General features: G+C 42.4%; 1 protein-coding gene across 1 annotated transcript in view; it reads right to left on the bottom strand.

Annotated features, from left to right (window-relative positions):
• Positions 1-18820, bottom strand: part of NAB1 (NGFI-A binding protein 1) — a 94803-nt gene extending 75983 nt beyond the window's left edge. The window contains exon 1 of the mRNA XM_056111755.1: positions 18797-18820. The gene's annotated coding sequence lies outside the window, so the exon portion shown is untranslated. The remainder of the gene's footprint in view (positions 1-18796) is intronic.
• Positions 18821-20390: the final 1570 nt, after the last annotated feature.

The raw sequence follows: 20390 nt of genomic DNA, 5'->3' as shown, positions 1-20390 counted from the left end.
AGTGGAGAGAGCCAGTACATATACCAGCATTAAAGTATGAAAGCACACATCAAGAGAGGAGATGCGGGTGGGATGTACTCAGGTACCATGCAATTGGCAGCAACACAGATGCTTGGGCAGCACATGTGCCAAGGAACTTTTCTATATCCCTCTTTTGCTTGGCTCACAAGTGTTTTTCCTGCATTTTTCATCACCTCAGAGCACACAGCTGCTCACAGTAAGTAAATACCAGAGCTTCTTTTCATCCTACCCATGCTTGTAGGTACATTTGTTCATGAGTTCTGATGGCACACTCATTATGCCTGTTATATAAAATAAGCTGTAGGTAATAAGGAAAGGTGTCAGCTGTATGAAATCATCTCAACAAACTTCTAAGAAGAAAAGACATTGTTAGGTATAACTGAGAGTTTCGATTTCAGAACTAGAATACTAGGAGTTGATCTCTATCCTGAAAAAAGAATTTTTGATTTGATAGTGATGATAATGGTGCAGAATCATAATTTTATAGCATAATAGCTACCAGGTTTCAAGTGGTACCTTTAAGAAATTGAGGCACAAGAGTGAAGAGCCAATGCAGTACTGGACACCAGGTGTTTTTTGGGTTTTTTTTTCCCCCCCAACCAATGTAAGAAACAGTCCCAGCCAAGAGTTTGGCAGAATTAATTGAATAGCTTTGGTGATTGTTCTCTTACTTACCATAGCCTTATCATTTTCTGTGTAAACCAGCATTCATCTCTCATGTTCACTTTTTAACACTTGCCTTTAGTTTTGTTGTGATGCCAAGGAACCACTAAGTACTGTCCTTGACTGCCTCTGCCTTAGGGAGCAGAATAGAAATGTCACATCTCTCATTTTCTGGAACTGACCCTATATACACTCCAGATTTGACTCTCCTTAATTTTGCTTTGTGCATGATAATTACAGTCTGAAGAGCAAGCCATAATACTAAAGAAAAGCACTTGACAGTCCACTTCATGTGCTCTCAAAGACAGCTTACGATTCAGCTCTACTCTTTGAATTGAGAAATAGCGTTGCTATCACCAACAGAAGGGAATTTACTCTTTGTTTCCACCAACTCCCAACACTTTAGGCAAGAATTATAGGAACTAAAGAAACAACTTTGAAAGAACAAAGAATTGGGTTTGGGGAGACAGTTCAAGTGGTAGAGTATATACCTGAGATGAGCAAGGCCCTGCATTTGATTCCAGGTACCACATGACCTCTTCCCACCACTTGTAACCTGTGCGTGTGGCTCTGTGAGCACTATCAGTGTTGACCTCTATTTTTTTTTTAAGTTTTATTTATTGAATCTCTGTGAGAACAGTAACAAAGTCTTTCAGTTTAAGTCTCGGTCGGTCATACAATGATAAAACACCCATCCCTTCACCAGTGCACATTTTCCACCACCAAGAACCCCAGTATACCATCCTCCCACCCCCGCTCCCCTGCCTGTGTGGCAGATTTCCTCTTTACTCTCTCTTTATGTTGATCACATTCAATATTACGACAAAAGACCCAAAATTACTATTTGGAATTTTCCTCAACATTCAGACCTGCCAAAAAGACATCATTAGAAAATTTGTTCTTTATTACTGATTATGAACAGCATGTGATATTGTGTGACAGCAATAGTGGCCAAGCGATTTTGGATTTATGATATTTCAATAATAAGTCGAGAGGGATTACTGCCCAAAGCCCTTGGATTCTGAGATTGGTTAGTGTGCCTCAGGGATCATGGTTGTTTAGGAACCGGAGGAGGCGTTTGTGGGTGGCAACTGGGGGCCTTGTCATGGTGGGGAGCAGGGCTGGTTCCACCCCCCATCCCACGAGACCCTGCGTGCCTCATCAATGCAGTCTCATACTGTCCATTAGGCTCTAAAAGATGGAGGCCACCATGCCGCCGCTGCAAGGGGGAACAGGTGGAGGGACACACACCCTTCCCCTCCCAGGGAGGCATAGCACTCTAGTTTAATACACAGTTCAGATGCATTTAAGTTGGGCATTATATTTTGCTCAAATTTTCCCACCATCATTCAAGCCTGCCTTCCAGGGACAGATGCTAGATCATTTACTTTCCATTGCTCACTTCACATATAAGGAAAAGTTACGCAGTCGCATAAGGAGCCGCACGGTTTGGAAGAATAGTCCTGGTACCCACATACCGGAGCCATGCCTGTAGAAGCTCATGGTCACCGAGTTTCCAATTGGAGAAGGCGGGGAGACAGTACCTACCCCCTCTGTGACCTCCTGGTGATATCAGCTAGGTTTGGTGCCAGGAGAATTCTCCGGGAGTTGTGGAGCCCGCCAGCCAGTTTTCTTCACTGCTGTGTGCTGCAAGATGGCACTGGGGGCAGGTTGAGGGCATGACTTTCAGGATCAGGGGCTGACTGGGAGCCGGGGTGGAACTGCCCAGCCTGGCGTCCCCATGTGGTCCTGAAGAATAGTCCTGGTGCCCGCATACTGGAGCCATGCTTGTAGAAGCTCATGGTTGCCAGAAGACCTCTTTCTTTCTTTCTTTCTTTCTTTCTTTCTTTCTTTCTTTCTTTCTTTCTCTCTCTCTCTCTCTTTCTTTCTTTCTTTCATTCATTCTTTTTCTCTTTCTCTCTTTCTGTCTTTCAAGGGATGTGGGAGATGACATAGGGTCAAATGCGTGCACCTGACTCAAACTGTATTCCAGCTTCACATGGTATTATATCCTGAGCAACATCAGCTGTGACCCTGAGTCCCAAGCATTGTCATGGTGGCCCTGGGGGGTCCTTGGCACCACAGGGGCCAAGCAGCAGCCACATCCTCAGGTCCTGTCACTGAACTACCAGTCCAGTTGGCTGGTAGGCTGAGTATACCGGGAGCAACCCTGAGCCCTCTGAGCACCACTTAGAAAGCTCCCATCATCCTTCCTCAGACCACAGATTAAAGGAGAAGGGAGGGGAGGGGAGGGAAGGAGAGAGAGGGGAGGGAGAAGAGAAGGGAAGGGAAGGGAAGGGAAGGGAAGGGAAGGGAAGGGAAGGGAAGGGAAGGGAAGGGAAGGGAAGGGAAACTGACAGTGACACCCTACCTTTCTCAGTTCTCATTGAGGAGTGTGTGTCTGTCACCAGGTGCACTCATCTTTCCTAGAGAGATTGGAGCACTCTATGCTGGATGAGGGCTCTCAGGAAGCTCTGGAAACTGAGGGTAAGGGACAGGAGAGCTTAAAACAATTAACACAGGACAAGGAACTAACAGGTAAAGGGAAAGCAGACTAGTTTGTAATTTGGGCCACATTAAGCCAACAATGAGGAAATAATGGTTGTGCAAAGTAGTGAGTTCTTCCACTGATATGGGTGAGCCATGCAGCTCTCTCAGGTTGTTCTGACTTATTATTTTGGGTTCTGACTTCGCACATGAGACAACAGATCCTTGGCTGCTTCTCATGCTCCCTGTACCACTATCCCTCACCCTCTGCCATAAGACTCTCAAGCGAGAGCCAGAAAGGTGGTTCAAAGAATTGGAGCACTTGTCTGCATGTAATAAATATTTTATGTTTGATGGCTGGGTCTGCATTGTCCCCCAATCCCAATCAGACCCTCTGGGATGGTCCTCATCACCCCAGTACTGCTGCATCCAAGAGGCACTGCATCAGTGGGCCCAAGCTCTGAACCATCTGGCTCACCCAGCTGGTCCAAGTATCACTGGGATTAGTCCCCAACAACTTGAGCACTGCTTGGAGAACCCCCTCATGGAGAACCCCCACCTCAACACAAAATTAAAATTTTCCTCTTCTTTTAAGTTAAAAATGATTTTTTGAGGGGCTGGAGCAATAGCACACCAGGTAGGTGCCTTGCACGCAGCTGACTCGGGTTTGATTCCAGCACCCCATATGGTCCCCTGAGCACCGCCAGGAGTAATTTCTGAGTGCATGAGCCAGGAGTAACCCCCGTGCATCACTGAGTGTGACCCAAAAAGAAAAAAAAAGACACTGTAAAAATAATTTTTGAATCGCTATGATTTCCAAAGTTACAAAATTATTCATGATTTAGTTTCAGACATACAGTGTTCAAACACCAATCCCTTCACAGTATCTACTTCATAAGATTTCAGGAGAGATATTTTTTCCATTTAGCTACTTGATTATACAATTGAAGTCTTGATTTTCAGACTAAGGGACAATAACTAATGTCTTAGTAAAAGCCTGAAAAATGGAAATAATTAAGGAAATGATGGTGAAACTTTAAAAACCATTTCTAAGATTCGATCATAAACATGTATGCTAAAAACTTGATAGCAATAGTCATGGTGATGAAGATAAAGCTGACTCTGCTGCACTCAGAGAAATCATTTGATTCCCACACACTCTCCTAAGAGAAATGAGTTCTAGCCTAAAGGAAATATAATGACTTGCTTGGTTTTTTAAAAATGTATAATCTTGTTATTTTGAGGCAATTTGCATTTGGGGATTTATTCTGAGTAAAGTCCCCAGAGAAATGTTATGTTCTCTTAGTTTGAGTACATAGAGAGTACAAGTAGGGTCACAGCAAGAAATGGAAATTATACTCTGAAATTAAGTAGGTTCAAATGAAAATTCTGTGCAGTAAAATATTTTTCAGTGAACATTCTTAATTCTTTTGATATAATTTATTTAATTTTGAAGGCTTGGGGATGGGACATGATGAAGTATCAGTGGAGGGATGTTCTGGTATCCTTAAAGATGTAAGTCTACATCTATGGTCAAGTAATTTATGGCAATACAATCAGCAAGATACAGTGGTGAAACAACAAGAAATATTGTTGGTAAAACTGAACAGTCACATGCAAAAGGAAATATCTTGTACCATACATAAAACTCAAGTCAAAAAGCACCAAAGATTTGAACATTAAGACCCGTGACTATGCAACTCCTGGAAGAAAACACAAGAAGCCAGATTCTTGACATTACTCTTGGAGATGATTTCTTAAAATAATTTTGAAAAACCTGACACCAAAAGCAAAGGTAACAAAATCAGAAATAAACTGTGGAACTACATTAAACTAAAAGACGTCAGCATTTTTCCAAAGTGTATAAAGAATTTATGCATCTCAATAGCAACAGAAAAAAAGCTAAGTTTGTTTAACAAAGGACAGAGAAATAAATAGCCATTTTTTTTTCAAAAGAAGCCATCAAAATATTCAACAAACACATGGAAAGATGCTCATCATCACTAATCAACTTGGAAATGCAAACCAAAGCAAACATGAAATATCACATTACGTTGGTGTGAATGGCAATTGTCAAAGAGATTAGAAATGACAAATATTGATGAGGTTATGGAGATGGAGAAAAGTGAACAATCATGCAATGTTAGGAATGTAAATTGGTACCTGCATTATAGAAAATAGAATAAATATCCCTTGATAAATTAAATATAGAAACACTATACAATCCAGCAATTCTACTTCTGAGTATTTAACAAAAAATAAAATATTATCTATAAAAGATACTTGTACCTCTGTTTGCTGCAGCTGTGTTTAAAATGGCCAAAATATGGAAATGACCTAAAATGCCCCTTTAACAATAAATGGTGTGAAAGGAGTTAATACAGGAGGTATGGTGCTGCCAGCAGGTCTATCTACCTGTTGCGCGAGTGCATCAGCAGCCTAATGGCGCCTTCAGACTTCCAGATACCCCCAAATTGCTGCTATGCCGTTGACCAGACCTCAAAAAACTTAGGGCAAACTTTATTAAGAAAGTAAATGGCCAAAAGTTAGGTATGTGGGAGACACACCACAAACCACCTTGGGCTCAGCTATATCATTGGAAGCAAGTCCTCTCTGGTTCCTGATGGAACTGCTTAACAGCCATGATCCCAGAGACTCAGAAACAAACCTCGAAAACCCAGCAGCTTTTGGCAGAAATGAATCCAGTCCCTGCAGTAGGTTACCAGCGCTGAGCCAACCCAGGTGGGAATAGGTTCGTGCCTTGGCCACTACTGCAGCCACACAACATCATATGTTATTCTTAACCAGCAATAGAAAACAAATCGTTTACTATTGCCTTTTCAGCAGATCTGAGTGTTGGGGTAAAATCCCACATAATAATGGTGGGTCTGGTGTCAAAATATTGCATGTAATCAAAGTAGAGAGAGAGAGTAATGTGGAAATTGTCTGCCCCACAGGTAGGGGGAGGGTGTGGGATGGGGATATACTGGGAGTTATTGTGGTGGAGAATGGCACTGGTGAAGGTACGGGTGTTTCATTGTATGATCGAGACTTAAACCCAAAAGCTTAGTAACTGCTCTCACAGTGATTCAATAAATAAAATTATAAAAAATGAAAAAAAATTAAGGTGGAGTACATGCCCAATTCAACCAGCTAATCAGTGGCTGAATAAATAGCAGTACTCCTACATAAAAATAAAAAAATAAAAAATAAAAGAAAGGAGTTAATACATATGAATATATATATATACACACTGTAGAATATTATTCAGAAAAAATATTAAAAGATATTGCAATTTTCAACAACACAAATAGACTTCATGATCATTATACTAAGAGAAATAAGCCACATAGAAACAGATACTTGTAATTTTTCACTCATATATAGAATCCAGGCAAATAAAAAGAAAAAATAATAACTTCTGGACACAAGGAACAGTTACTAGAGGTAAAGGATTATGGAAAATCAAATGGGAGGGTTTTTTTACTTTCATACAATAGAGCTATGATGTATATAAGTCATGGGAACATAATACATATTATGGAAACTGAGGTTAATAGTGCTATCTTGTATATCTGAAAGTTGTTAAAAGAGCAGGTCTTAAAAGTTATCACAAGAAAAAAATAATGTAATTGTATATGTAAATGGATCCTAACAAGACTTACTGTGGAGATCATTTCATCATATATACAGATACCAAACCATTATGTTGAACATTTGAAATTAACATAATGTTATGTGTCAATTCTAATATTTCGGGGGGCAATTTTTGGATCACACCTGATGAAATTATGAGTAAAAAAACTCACAAGACTACAAAAGGAAGGGAAGAACATAAAATCCAACTTTTGTCCACACATCTGAATTCTCCTAACCATTTTCAAATATTTTCTCAGAGAGAAATAACTAAGGATTACAAGCCTCCAGATAGACCCTGACTTCAGAGGACACAAATGTTTTAAGAAGTTTAACAGAAAAAGAAGGAGACTGGGTTACCTATGGTCTAGGAAGTGAAATTTCATAAATCCATTTATTCAAGTGCTCTAAAAAATTATTTAGGATAGAAAAGAAAAAACACATGGTTATAGTACACAAACAAGTTTATTAAGGAAAAATTTTAATGAGAACTAACACCCAAGAATTTATAGGATTAGTAACTTAGCACATGGGTTCTAGATTTAGGAGACCCCAAGAGGTTACAGGAGGGATCCAAAAGTATGGCTCCTGGGGGCCAAAGAGCATAAGAGGGTTAAGGCACCTTGTTAAGGTACATGCAAGGCAGCCTTGGTTTGGTCCTTGGCACTATTTATCATTACTCCTGGGCACAGAGCCAGAAATCGCCTCCTGAGTATTATCAGGTGTGACCCCCAAACCTAACAAATAAGGAAATAACAGACAATGTAATTTCCTTCTGTGAAAGAAGATATAGTGCAATGCCCATTCCCTGTGATGAGGGAATGTAAGCATCCATCTTCATGTTTATGTGAATTGCAATTTGTGAAGCTACATTTGTAGGTAAGAGTTTACTGTAGCACTGTAGCACTGTCCTCCCGTTGTTCATCAATTTGCTCAAGCGAACACCAGTGAAGTCTCCATTGTGAGAGTTGTTGCTGTTTTTGGCATATCAAATACGCCACAGGGAGCTTTCCAGGCCCTGCCATGTGGGCGGGATACTCTCGGTGGCTTGCCGGGCTCTCCAAAAGGGACAGAGGAATTGAACCCAGGTCAACTGCGTGCAAGGTCAATGCCCTACCCGCTGTGCTGTCGCTCCAGCCCAAGAGTTTACTATGCTAATTAAATAAAACTTGATATTGGATTTAACCTTTTAAATTAGGACATTTATGTCCTAGTTATTTACATTTGTGTCACATGTACCTTGCATGTACCTTGCTGCCTTGCATGTACCTTACTTAACAAGGTGCCATATTTCCATATTTGTGATACAGAATAATTAGACACATATATTGTCTAAATGTTTTGCTGCTTGTTTTCCCACTTTTTCACCATCTTCAACATCCAAAGTCAATATCTAATGTGTTCTTATGCTAAGTGCCACTTGACATTGACCTTTTTCTTCTTAACTTTCTCCTAATGAGCATGCTTGACTTGAGTCACTACCTGAGCACAAGTCTCACAGCTGGGGCTTTTTGTGCATAAGTATCTTATCTCACGGTCCTTCTATTTGTTCATCCCATCTGTATCTACTCATACGACAGAACTTGGGCAGTTGGTTTCTGCTACCATTCCTATTCATTGAATTTTGTCAATGAAAGGACTGAAATGGCAAGAATCTGGGTCATGACATTAACCTGCCATTTTCTGCAGAAGAGCGACAGTAACATTATGTCATATGCAGGGAAGAGACAGACCAGAGAAGTAGGGAAGAGAGGAATTATACCTAGGGAGAATAGACATCAATTCCTCGCAACTTTAGGGGGTCCTCTAAGTTGCAGCAGTGTTTCAATGGCACACAACGCCAGCAAGAGGAGACCTCTTTAAACAGATGTGATATGTCACCTAGATCCCTTTTCAGGAATGAAAGCTCAGGTCCCCATATATGGAAGGTGATACTAGCTGTCAGTCTCCTGTGGAATTGCTGAGACTGAAGAGAGCTGCCTTGCCTTTGGTCAGATGCCCTTCTATAACACCCTATCTCCAATGACTACTCAAGAATAAAAGTTGTGCTCTTCCTTAAGGCTCAACCTGTAATCGTCAGTAATATCTTATTCAAGGGCTTAATGGCTCCAGTATGAAATACAACAATCTTTACACTCTTTCCTCTAAGGAAATACTTTTGGATTATAAATAATTGCTTTTGTCGGATTATTCATAACAAGCAATACAAAATAAATGATTTAGGTCCTACATTGGGCAGGGTTTGGGGGTCAGGGTGGAAACATTTGAAATATGGTGGTGGGAAGGTGTAATGGTGGTGGTGGGATTACTGTTGGAATATTAACTGTAATAGATTATTGTTAACAACTTTATAAAAATAAAATTAAATTTTATATAAAAAATCTGTGCTCTTCACTCTAACGAGGGACATCTCTGAAGATCGGCTCAGCTTCAGTGTTCACTGTGGGTATCAATTGAGACTTCCTGGACTATTTGTTACAGCCTGGTTTCTCCATCAGCCCAGGGCTGCCTTCTACCATTAGAGAAGTAGGAGCACTGCCTACTATACTCTGCACATGAGTTTCATCCCACTGTGCTCCCTGGAATATGAATGTCTATAAAGGACATGAGTGACCTTTTCCATGTGACACTGAAAACAAAAGTCACAAAAGAAAAGGTGGATGAATTGGACATCGTCAAAATGAAAAGTGTGAGTAGGCAGGGAGCTATTAATGGCACTAAAAGGCAAAACTTGTGATAGGAGAAAATGGTTGCTAATTATGTATTTGGTAAAAGATTAATGTCGTTTTTGAAGACTTCCTATAACTGAACAATAATATAAATGAACAAATGACTTAAATAGACATTTTTCCAAAGAGATACAGATGGTCATAAAGCCTATAAAAAGACATTCAACATCACTGATCAGTATGGAAGTGCAAATCAAAACTGCAATGAGATACCACTTCACACCCATTGGGATGGCAATTAATTTTCTAAAAAGCATACTGATAGGATATGAAGGAATTAGAACTCTTGAACGTTGCTGGTGGGGATATGTAAAATTGTTACAGTCACTATGGAAAACAGTATGGAAGTTCTTCAAAAAAACTCAAGATAAAGTATGAATTAGGAGTCCCACTTTTACCGTATCAAATTGAAAATTGACTCAAGCAGGTATCTGTACACACGTACACTCATGTTTATAAAATTGTCCCCAATATCCAGAAAGTGGAAACAATACAATACCCATCAATGGATAAAAGTTTAGTCTACACATACAGCGACATATTATTCAACCTCACAAAGACGAACCTAGAGAACATTTCACTGAGTGAGATAAATCAGTTGCGAAAGGACAAATAGTGTATGGGGCCATTTATATGAGGCGTCTAAGGTAGCCAACATCACAGAGACCGGAAGTAGAATGATAGTAATCAGGCTACGGGAGAAAGACAAATGTGGAGTGAACGGTTAGAGTTTCAATTGTGGGTGATGAAAAAGTACTGGAGATTGATGGTGATGATATGTGCACAACATTGGGAGTGTACTGAGTGCTCCTTGACAATGATTAAACTTGGCCAATTTTATGATGCATTTTATCACAATAAGAAATTAAGAAAATACAGTGGTAGGAGCAAAAGTGGTGCTTTTTCCCCTCCCTATTCTGAAGGTCCATGATTATACTGAGTTACTTTCAAGTACAGATTTGGGTTGGTGTTACTTCAGGGTCTAGAATTTATTAGTTCTAAATTTCAGCTACTTGTTAGAACCACATTGGGAGCTTTTAAAAAACATGTTGCCTCATTCCACCCAGACTGAGTTCTATGTAATTGTCTAGGGACCCAGACTCTGATGTTTAAAAAAGCTTCTGGTGACTCCATTATGCAAACATAGTTGAGATTTGCAGAGAGAGAGGAACCCTAGTCTGCACCTTCCCGCCCACTTGCTATTGCCCCTGAGTATTTAACCACCTGCTCATCTTTCTCTCCTTAACATTCCTACCACCTCCTCTGACATACACCCAAGCTACTGCTGAACTAAATGATTCATTTATATCTTCCTGCCAAACCTTGTTTGACTTTTGTCCCTGTGTTCATGTTTTCTCTGATAAGGTCATCCTCCTCTGTTTTCATCCCCAGCATATCCCTTCTTTGAGAAAACGGCCCCTAGCTCTCCTCATTGAAGTGTGCAAGTTCTTCCTCTGAAGTAGGGAAGTGTAAGTCCCTTTATGCCAACCTTCCCACAGAGCTGGGAAATCCTGCTTCATGTGCTGGATCATGTTTTCACTCTGGGTTTCTGGTGATGTGAGGCAAGACACCAAGGAAGTTGTCAATAGATATTAGTACAACAAATAGGTTTTCATAGGAGATAATTCATTCCACAGTCACTGCAATTTTTGTTACTTTGTTTGCTTAGTTTGGGGCCACAGATGTCTATGCTCTGGGATCACACCTGGCAGGTCATGGGAGTCCATGTATGGTGCCAGGGATTGAACTCAGGTCTAGTGCATTATCTGCTGTATTGTCTCTGTGGTGAACAATCATTGAAATTTTAAAAGTAAATGCATTGGGAAGAATTGACAGATCAGTAAGTATAAGGCAGTTTTTTTTTTAATGTAGGAGTACTGCTATTTATTCAGCCACCGATTAGCTGATTGAATTGGGCATGAACTCCACCTTACTTTTTTTTCCCATTTTTAAAATAATTTTATTTATTGAATCACTGTGAGAGCAGTTACAAAGCTTTCGGAATTAAGTCTCTGTCATGCAGTGAAATACCCGTACCTTCACCAATGCCCATTCTCTACCACAATAACCCCCAGTATACCCCCATCCCACACCCTTCCCCTATCTGTGGGGCAGATGATTTCCACATTACTCTCTCTCTACTTTGATTACATGCAATATTTTGACACCAGACCCACCATTATTATTTGGGATTTTATCCCAACACTCAGATCTGCCAAAAAGGCAACAGTAGACAATTTGTTTACTATTGCTGGTTAAGAATAACATATGATGTCGCGTAGCTGCAGTAGTGGCCACGTGATTTTGAAATTCTGAAATTTTAACAATTAAATCTGGAGGAATTTCTGCCCAAACCTACTGGGTTCCGAGATTTGTTCCTGTGTCTCTTGGATCATGGCCATTAAGCAGCTTGATCAGGAGCCAGAAAGACCATTAGTGGGAAGCGACTTGGGGTCTCTATGGGGCAGGGAAGAAAGGGCTGTCTCCACCCCCATTCTGTGAGGCCCCATGCGTCTCATCACTGAGGGCCCAAACCTGACTGTCCAATGGCCTCTGGAGGATGGTGGCCACTGAGCCGCCAAGGGAGAGCAGGCAGAGGGACAGCACCCTTTCTCCCCTGGAATGGCCAGGTGACAGTAACCTACGGTGGGGTCTAGACACATTTCTGCCAAGGGCCATTGGATTCCGAGATTTGTTTCTGAGTCTCTGGGATCATGGCTGTTAAGCAGCTTGATAGGAGCCAGAGATGTCATGGTGGCTTTTCAGGGTCTTGTTGGGAAGGGGAGGAAAGGGCCGGCTCCACCCCCATCCTGTGAGGCCCTGCATGTCTTGCAACTGTGGGCCCAAACCTGACTGTCCAGTGGCCTCTGGAGGATGGTGGCCACTGGACTGCCAGGGGGAACAGGCCAAGGCATGAAACCTATTCTTACCTGGGGTGGCCCAGCACTGGTAACCTACTGCAGGGATTGGACGCATTTCTGCCAAAACCCGCTGGGTTCCACAATTTGTTTCTGAGTCTCAGGGATCATGGTCATTAAACAGCTTGATCAGGAGCCAGAGAGGCCGTTCGTGGGGTCTCATTGGGGTGGGGAGGAAAGAGCCGGCTCCTCACCCATCCTGTGAGGCCCCATGTGTCTTGTCACCGCGGGCCCAAATCTGATTGTCCAATGGCCTCTGGTGGATGGCGGCCACCAAGCCGCCAAGGGGGAGCAGGCAGAGGGACACCACCCTTTCCCTCCTGGGGTGACCCGGCCGACGGTGACCTACTGCTCGGTCCAGGTGCATTTCTGCCAAAAGCCGCTGGGTTTCGAGATTTGTTTCTGAGTTCCTGGGATCATGGCCGTTAAGCACCTTGATCAGGAGCCAGAAAGGCTGTTCATGGGTGGTGTCTCGTGGTCTCATTGGCGTGGGGAGGAAAGGACCAGATCCACCCCCATTCTTTGAGACCCCGCGTGTCTTGTCACTGCAGGCCCAAACCTGACTGTCCAATGGTCTCTGGAGGATAGTGGCCACCGGGCTGCCAGAGGGAACAAGCCAAGGCATGAAACCTATTCCCACCTGGTGTTGCCCAGAGCCTGTAACTTACTGCAGGGACTAGACGCATTTCTGCCAAAAGCCGTTGGGTTTCGAGATTTGTTTCTGAGTCTCTGGGATCATAGTCATTAAACGGCTTGATCAGGATCCAGAGAGGCTATTCGTGGGCGGTGACCTGTGGTCTTGTTGGGGTGGGGAGGAAAGTGTCGGCTCCCCACCCATCCCATGAGGCCCCGCGTGTCTCATCACTGAGGGCCCAAACATGACTGCCCAATGGCCTCTGGTGGATGGTGGCCACCAAGCCGCCAAGGGGGAGAAGGCAGAGGGACAGCACCCTTCCCCCTCTGGGCTGGCCTGGCGATAATGACCTACTGCGTGGTCCAGACGTATTTCTGCCAAAAGCCACTGGCTTTCAAGATTTGTTTCTGAATCTCTGGGATCATGGCTGTTAAGCAGCTTGATCAGGGGCCAGAAAGACCGTTCGTGGGCGGTGTCTCAAGGTCTTGTTGGGATGGGGAGGAAAGGGCTGGCTCCACCCACATCCCATGAGGCCCCGTGTGTCTCGCCACTGCGGGCCCAAACCTGACTGTCCAGTATCCTCTGGAGGATGGTGGCCACTGGGATGCCAGGGGGAACAGGCCAAGGCACGAAACCTATTCCTACCTGGTGTTGCCCAGAGCCTGTAACTTACTGCAGGGACTAGACGCATTTCTGCCAAAAGCCGTTGGGTTTTGAGATTTGTTTCTGAGTCTCTGGGATCATGGCCATTAAGCAGTTCGATCAGGAACCAGAGAAGCCATGCCTCCAATTATATAGCTGAGCTATAAATGGTGGTTTGTTGGTGGGTCTCCCATATACCTAACTTTTGGCAATTTTCTTTCTTGGTAAACTTTGCCCCAAGTTTTTGGGGTCTGGCCAAAGGCACAGTAGCAATTTTGGGGTATCTGGAAGTCTGAAGGCGCCATGAGGCTGATGATGCACTCGCCTCACAGGTACAGATTGACCTGCTGGCAGCACCATACCCCTTAAGGCAGTTTTCTTTATTCTCTTTTTTTTCTTTTTGGGTCACACCCAGCGATACACAGGGGTTACTGGTTACAGCCAGTTACTGGTTACAGCCAGTTACTCCTGGCTCATGTCCTCAGTAATTACTCCTGGCAGTGCTAGGGGGACTATATGGGATGCTGGAAATAGAACCTAGGTCAAACAAGTGCAAGGCAAATGCCCTACCAGCTAATGCTATCACTCCAGCCCCAGCAGTTTTCTTTTAACACTCTCTGAGACATTATGATATGCCCGGGATGATGCTACTGTTTAATAGGGAGTTTCTTTATGAATCTCTGAGGAACCCTAGGAGGCAAGTACTGTCATCTCCATGTTACAAAGAAAGAAGCAGTTTCAGAGAAGTCAAGCACCTGCTCAGAATCTCAGCTAACGTGCAGCAGAGTTCAGGGTTGCAAGTGGGATATAAGTGACGAGTGTCCAGTCCTCCTGATTTGAGGGAAGGGACAGAGCAACAATCAGGTCACTCTGAGTCTAAAAAGAGGAGTGTAGTGGATACCGGTAGGAAAAAGGAAACAATAAAGAGAAAACAGTCAGAAAGGTACACTTTGAAATCTTTCATTTTTCTCAGGTTTCAGTTTAAGTGTCCACAAGTACAAAAAATGCCAAACGCAAGGCTGGAAGAAGGTCACTAAGAGCCCTTTGATCTTCAGTTACACGTCATTCAGTTCAGCCAAACATTATTTACTGGGATTCTAGCATATACCAGAAACATGAGGATGTTTGAGTCAGTACTAATTGTAGCCCTCCCTGAGTTCTCTAGTGGGGCTGAGAGAGATCACTCTCCACAGATGCCCCGAGTACAATGGCACATGTCCATGCATCCAGTTCCACACCCACAGCTGGAGAAGTACAGAGGCTCTTGCCTGTCGGGGGAGTTAGAAAGGGCTTATGAGGGAACTGAAGTTCTGATTTGGCTTTGACTTGTGAGTAAGGGGTACCCACAAGAACAAAGCAAAAAACATTTGCAGCAGGTGCAAGAGGAAAGAGTAGAAGGACATAGGGAGCCAGGGAGTCAGGGTTGTGCCAGGGAATGGAGGGTTGGGAAAGGGGAAAGATCTGGGAATGGGAAAAAATGAGAAAATATTCTGACCTTGTCCTGTGAATGTGTAAGCACAAGAGTGACATAAATAAATATTCACTAAAAAGGCTTTCATAGCAACTTGTAGGTTTGAATAAGAGATCAGTTAAAGATTCTTACAAAGTGAACAATGAGTTTCAAGAGTACATGTGCACTAATAGGTTTGTGCTGTTTTTGTATATAGGAGAAAGAACTAAACTTAATGGCTAATTTTTAAAAAAAGGTGGTGGGAGGCTGAGAAAGGCCAATGGGAAAACTAATCCACATAATTGAGTTGGTGTGTGTGTGGGCTGTGGGTTCCTGGAAGGGATGGGTGCTACTGTCCTTGGGAGAGGGAGGGGGGTGAGAGTAATGAGAGTGGTGTTGGAATTGTGTGCACGAGAAAGCATCATTAACAGTTTTGTAAACCACAGAATCTCAATATAAATTTTTTTTATTAAATAATGTGAGAAATGGGGAAATGAAAGAATTGCAGTTTCTGGTTTAAGCAACTGACTCAGAGGAATTAAAAGCTATAGAACCTAGGAGCTGTTTTGCATTGTTTTGACCACCTTGAATGTAATATACACGAGAAATATTCAGATGATAGCGGAAATAAAAGAAGATGCAAGACCTCAGATTAAGAAGGCAACAGAATAGAACTTAAATTAATATTTTCCCCCCAGCAAAGTGAATGCTGACCACTGATAGATAACATTAAAAACTTTCAGGGAGGCAGGAGGGTGAAGGGGCCTTGTGTGCTAAAGCTGTGGTGACCCCAGCTTCCACCCATGGCTATGCAGTGCAGTGATTTCCTCCCAGCCCCTTTCAATCTTAACTATCAAATGGAAGCAATGTTCACCTGGCTCGTAGGATGCTCTTCAGGTTAACAATAAGGTTGGCAACCCCTTTACAATGTTAAATTAACTGAGTTGGAAACTGATAGTTTTCATTAAAGCTCAAAGGGCAGAAGTCAGTTCAGTTGGGGGAGGGAACTGGTTTGGAATCAAAGGAGAAAGAGGCCCCTAACTTGCCCAGAAGTAGGGGTATTTGTTTATTCATAAAAGTAGGTATCTTGCAGGGAGGAAGAAGACCCTGGGCACCCTTATCCACTTGCCTTGTCCACTCTGGGCACCCTTATCCACTCTAGTCAGCCTCAAAGCTTGAAAACCATTGTACTCTTGGGACATGTCTTCAGGGTGACCCTCCCTATGCCCCTTTCCACCTCCTGCTCTCCCCCACCAACCATGAAGAAAGAAAGAGGCAGGAGGTGTCTTTAGAAGAGTGGAAGGCCCGTCTCCACCTGCATATTCACACCCAGGTTTCAATATCTAATGGAGAAAAGTGTCAGGTGAAATTCATTTATTCCAAATGAAAATCTATTGATTAATTTACAAGTGAAGTGATTAAACGAAGGCCTTTTAATATTCTGAGCATAGGAAAGGATGAAAAAGGTAGGAAATATGGGGAAGTGAAGGGATGATTGGGAAGGTTGTTTAAAAGTGGAAGTTGGAAGATTCGCTTGGGATGCGAGATGCATGCTGAAAATAGACTATAGACCAAACACGATGGCCACTCAATACCTCTATTGCAAACCACAACACCCTAAAGGAAAGAAAGAGCAAAAGGGAATGCCCTGCAGCAGAGGAGGGGCAGGGTGGGTGGGGAGGGGATGGGATGGGGGGGTGGGAGGGCTATTGGGTTCATTGGTGGTGGAGAATGGGCACTGGTGGAGTGATGGGTACTCGATCATTGTATAACTGAAACCCAAGCACGAAAATTTGTAAGTCTACAACTGTACCTCGTGGTGTTTCACTAATTGAAAAAAAAAGTGGAAGTTAAACAACAACGCAAAAAGGTGAAGCACCGGTCTGTAGAAAACACTCTTCCGATTTTGCCAGAACCAGTTTCCAATGTTTGACAGACATTAGGGATGTGTAAGATTTTTGTTGTATGCAGCTGCCAACAAAGGCAGCTGTGCATCTAGAAAAGTGTAAAGCTGTGATTGGAATATTGTTGATGACAATCGACAGGAGTTTTATTTGCTGAGAAGCCAGAAAACCATCACCACACTCTCCCTGAACACCCAGACAACCCAGATTTCATCTTCAGTGCTACCCACCCCACAGATGCTTTGTCCGTGGTAGTCATAGTTCATGCCGGGGAGTCTGATGACTAAAAGGAGTCTGTCCTCAAGGATCTTCCAGTGTGGGAAGAAGTGCGGGTAATAGCAAGGGGGTAGAATACAAGATAAGTGCGGGGGAGCCAGTAAAATCCAATTATTAATTAGTACGTCTGGGGCCATGACCTATTTGCAACTGTTACATAATCACCGAACCCATTCCAGTTAAATTAGTCAAAAATCTCAAAATGTCTTTCCATTGAATTTTAAATAACAAGCATCCTTGAGAGGGATGATTTTCAGAACGATGACTAAGGGAAAATATTTTTTCAGCAGGGTTTCTGTACAGGAAAAATTCATTGCTTCCATCCCCACTTCCCACACCCCACCTTCCACACCCCTCGGTGTAAAAATATTTGTATTTAAATAATTTTAAATGTCATGCATTTCTAATTAAAAACAATTCTGTGCTCAAAGGAACAAAAATTACTAACTTGAAATCAATGAGGGAGGCTAAATTTTCCTCAAGGAAATCTCAGAGATGCTTTAAATTAAGTTCATGTGAGCTGAGCCCGTCGGTTACACATGGTCTCGTGCATGACTACAGCTAGCAGCAAGCACCTACTGGGCAGTAGACAGGCGACTGCAGCCCGATGCCAGTGTTTCTTCCAAAGAAGAAAATCCAATCTATTTCCTTCTTTCTCTCTTCCTACCATAAAAACACCCAAGGCTTCTCAACACAATAGCCTCTCCCCATTCCCAGCCCCAGCCAAAGAATTGTGTTGCCTTAAGCCATAGTGACTGGCTAATGTAGAGTATGGTTTGAAGATGAAGGGTCAAAAGCCTTCATCAGAGCAGACCGGAACAATGGTTTCCTGGTTACTTGAGGGTCCTCTTTGACTTCCACCCTGTGTGGTTAACTTTATATGGTCGATGGATCCAGTTGGTTTGATCAAACACTGATCTAGGTATTTATGTGATAGTATTTTAAAGATGTGATTAACAGATTTGTAAAGTTTAAGGAAAGCAAATTATACTTCATAAGGTAGCTGGCCAAATCCAAACAGTGAATGCTTTTAGAGTAGAGACAAGTTTCTGAAGAAGGAATTCTCCTTACCACTACAACATGGATACACTGTTTCCATGGAAACACTAAGTTTCCAGGAAGCCCCCTGCAGAATTCAGCCAAAGACTGCATTAAGTCTCACCTGAGTTTCAACCACAGTACAAGGAGCAAATTTCTTAAATCTCTCTCTCCACACCCTCTTTCCTCTTTCTTTTTTAAGAAAAATTCCCTTTAATTGAATCACCATGAGAGATAGTTAGAAAGTTGCTCACAATTGAGTTTCAGTCATACAATGCTCCTCTAACACCCATCCCTTTACCTGTGTACATTTCCCACCACCAACGTTCCCAGTTTCAGTCCAGTCCCCAACCCCTCAACCCCACCCATCAGCCCCACTTTTCCTCTCCCGCAGGTACTTTTCTCCTCTCTCTCTCTCTCTCTCTCTCTCTCTCTCTCTCTCTCTCTCTCTCTCTCTCCTCTCATTTCCCTTAAAAGCACCGTGGTTTTCAATACTGTTACTGAAAGGTTATCATGCATTACCTCCTTTCAGCACTCAGTTTTTGTCCAGAATGATCATTTCCAACTATCATTGTCATAGAGGTCCCTCTTCTCTTCTAACTGCATTTCTCCTGCCTCTTGGTAATATGCTTCCTACCATGAACTTGTCCTTCTAGCCCTTGTTTCTACTGTCTTTGGGTATCATTCACATACTGTAGGAGTTTTGTTTGTTCATTTTTCTATCCCACAAATGAGTGCAGTCATTCTACGTTTGCCTCTCTCCCTCTTCACTCAGCATGATACTCTCCATATCCATCCATGGATAAGCAGATTTCATGACTCCATTTTTCCTAACAGTTTTTTAGTGTTCCATTGTGTAGATGTATCATAGCTTCTTTATCCAGTCATCTATTCTTGGGCATTTGGGTTGTTCACAGATTCTGGCTACTGTGAATAGTGCTGCAATGAACATGAGAGTGCAGGTGACTTTTCTGCGTTGTTTTGGGGCGACTAGGCTATAGTCCCAGGTGCTGTATTGTTGAAAGCTAAATTTCTAGTGTTTGTTTTTTTTAGTGTGCTCCCAATTGTGATCTTTATTTTTTTTAAATTTTTATTAGTGAGACCCAGCAATACCACTCCTGGGAATATGTCCCAGAGAGGCAAAAAAAGTATAGTCAAAGTGACATCTGCACTTGTTTGTTCATTGCAGCACTCTTTGCAATAGCCAGAATTACTAATGTTTTGAGGAATGTTCATATTGTTTTCAAGAAAGACTGGACCAATTGGCATTCTCACTAGCAGTGAATGGGAATCCCTTTCTCTCTGCATTCGCCAGCACTGATCAATCTTTTTGATGTGTGCCAGTCTCTGTGATGTGAGATGATATATCATTGTTGTTTTGATTTTCATCTCCCTAACAATTAGTGATGTAGCCTCTTTCTTCCTTCCTCTCTCCCTTCTCTTGTCTTTCTTTCCCTCCTTCCCACCTTCACCTTCCTTTCTTCTTTCTCTTTCTCCTACTTATTCTATTTCTCTGAGCAACCCAGTCTAATATTCTACCTAACATATTTTCAACCTTAAATCATCAAGGGCTTTACTTAATTGTTTAAACCAACTGAAGTTTTTTGAATCACTTTAAGCCTTAAATATGCCTGGGTGCAAATGGACAAAATCTATCAGTTTATAAAATAAAAATTTCTTCTGAATTTTATTAGTTTAGCTACCACACAATGAAATACTTTAGGGTCAGGGGAGTTGTGTCTGAAACTTTATCCTACAGCCAGTGCTTAGTATTCTTGGCAGATAATCAGATGTATGAAAGCTGGATTCTGAATTATCAAAGGAGGTGGCCTAGTAGCTAAAGATAAGATTCCTTTCACTTTTAAGAAGTCCAGGAGTGACCAGAAGTTTTTAATCATTTGATTAGGTATCATTACAAATACCATCAGCAATTATTGTCTTTGTAGAATTGTTTAGAAATTGTTGCCATGAATTTTTATTTATGTCCTTAAT

The sequence above is a fragment of the Sorex fumeus genome, unplaced genomic scaffold, assembly GCF_029834395.1.
Source record: "Sorex fumeus unplaced genomic scaffold, SorFum_2.1 ptg000014l, whole genome shotgun sequence".
NCBI classification, from domain to species: domain Eukaryota; kingdom Metazoa; phylum Chordata; class Mammalia; order Eulipotyphla; family Soricidae; genus Sorex; species Sorex fumeus.
Note: the sequence above shows the minus strand (reverse complement) of the source record. Positions and strands in the feature narration are given on the sequence as shown.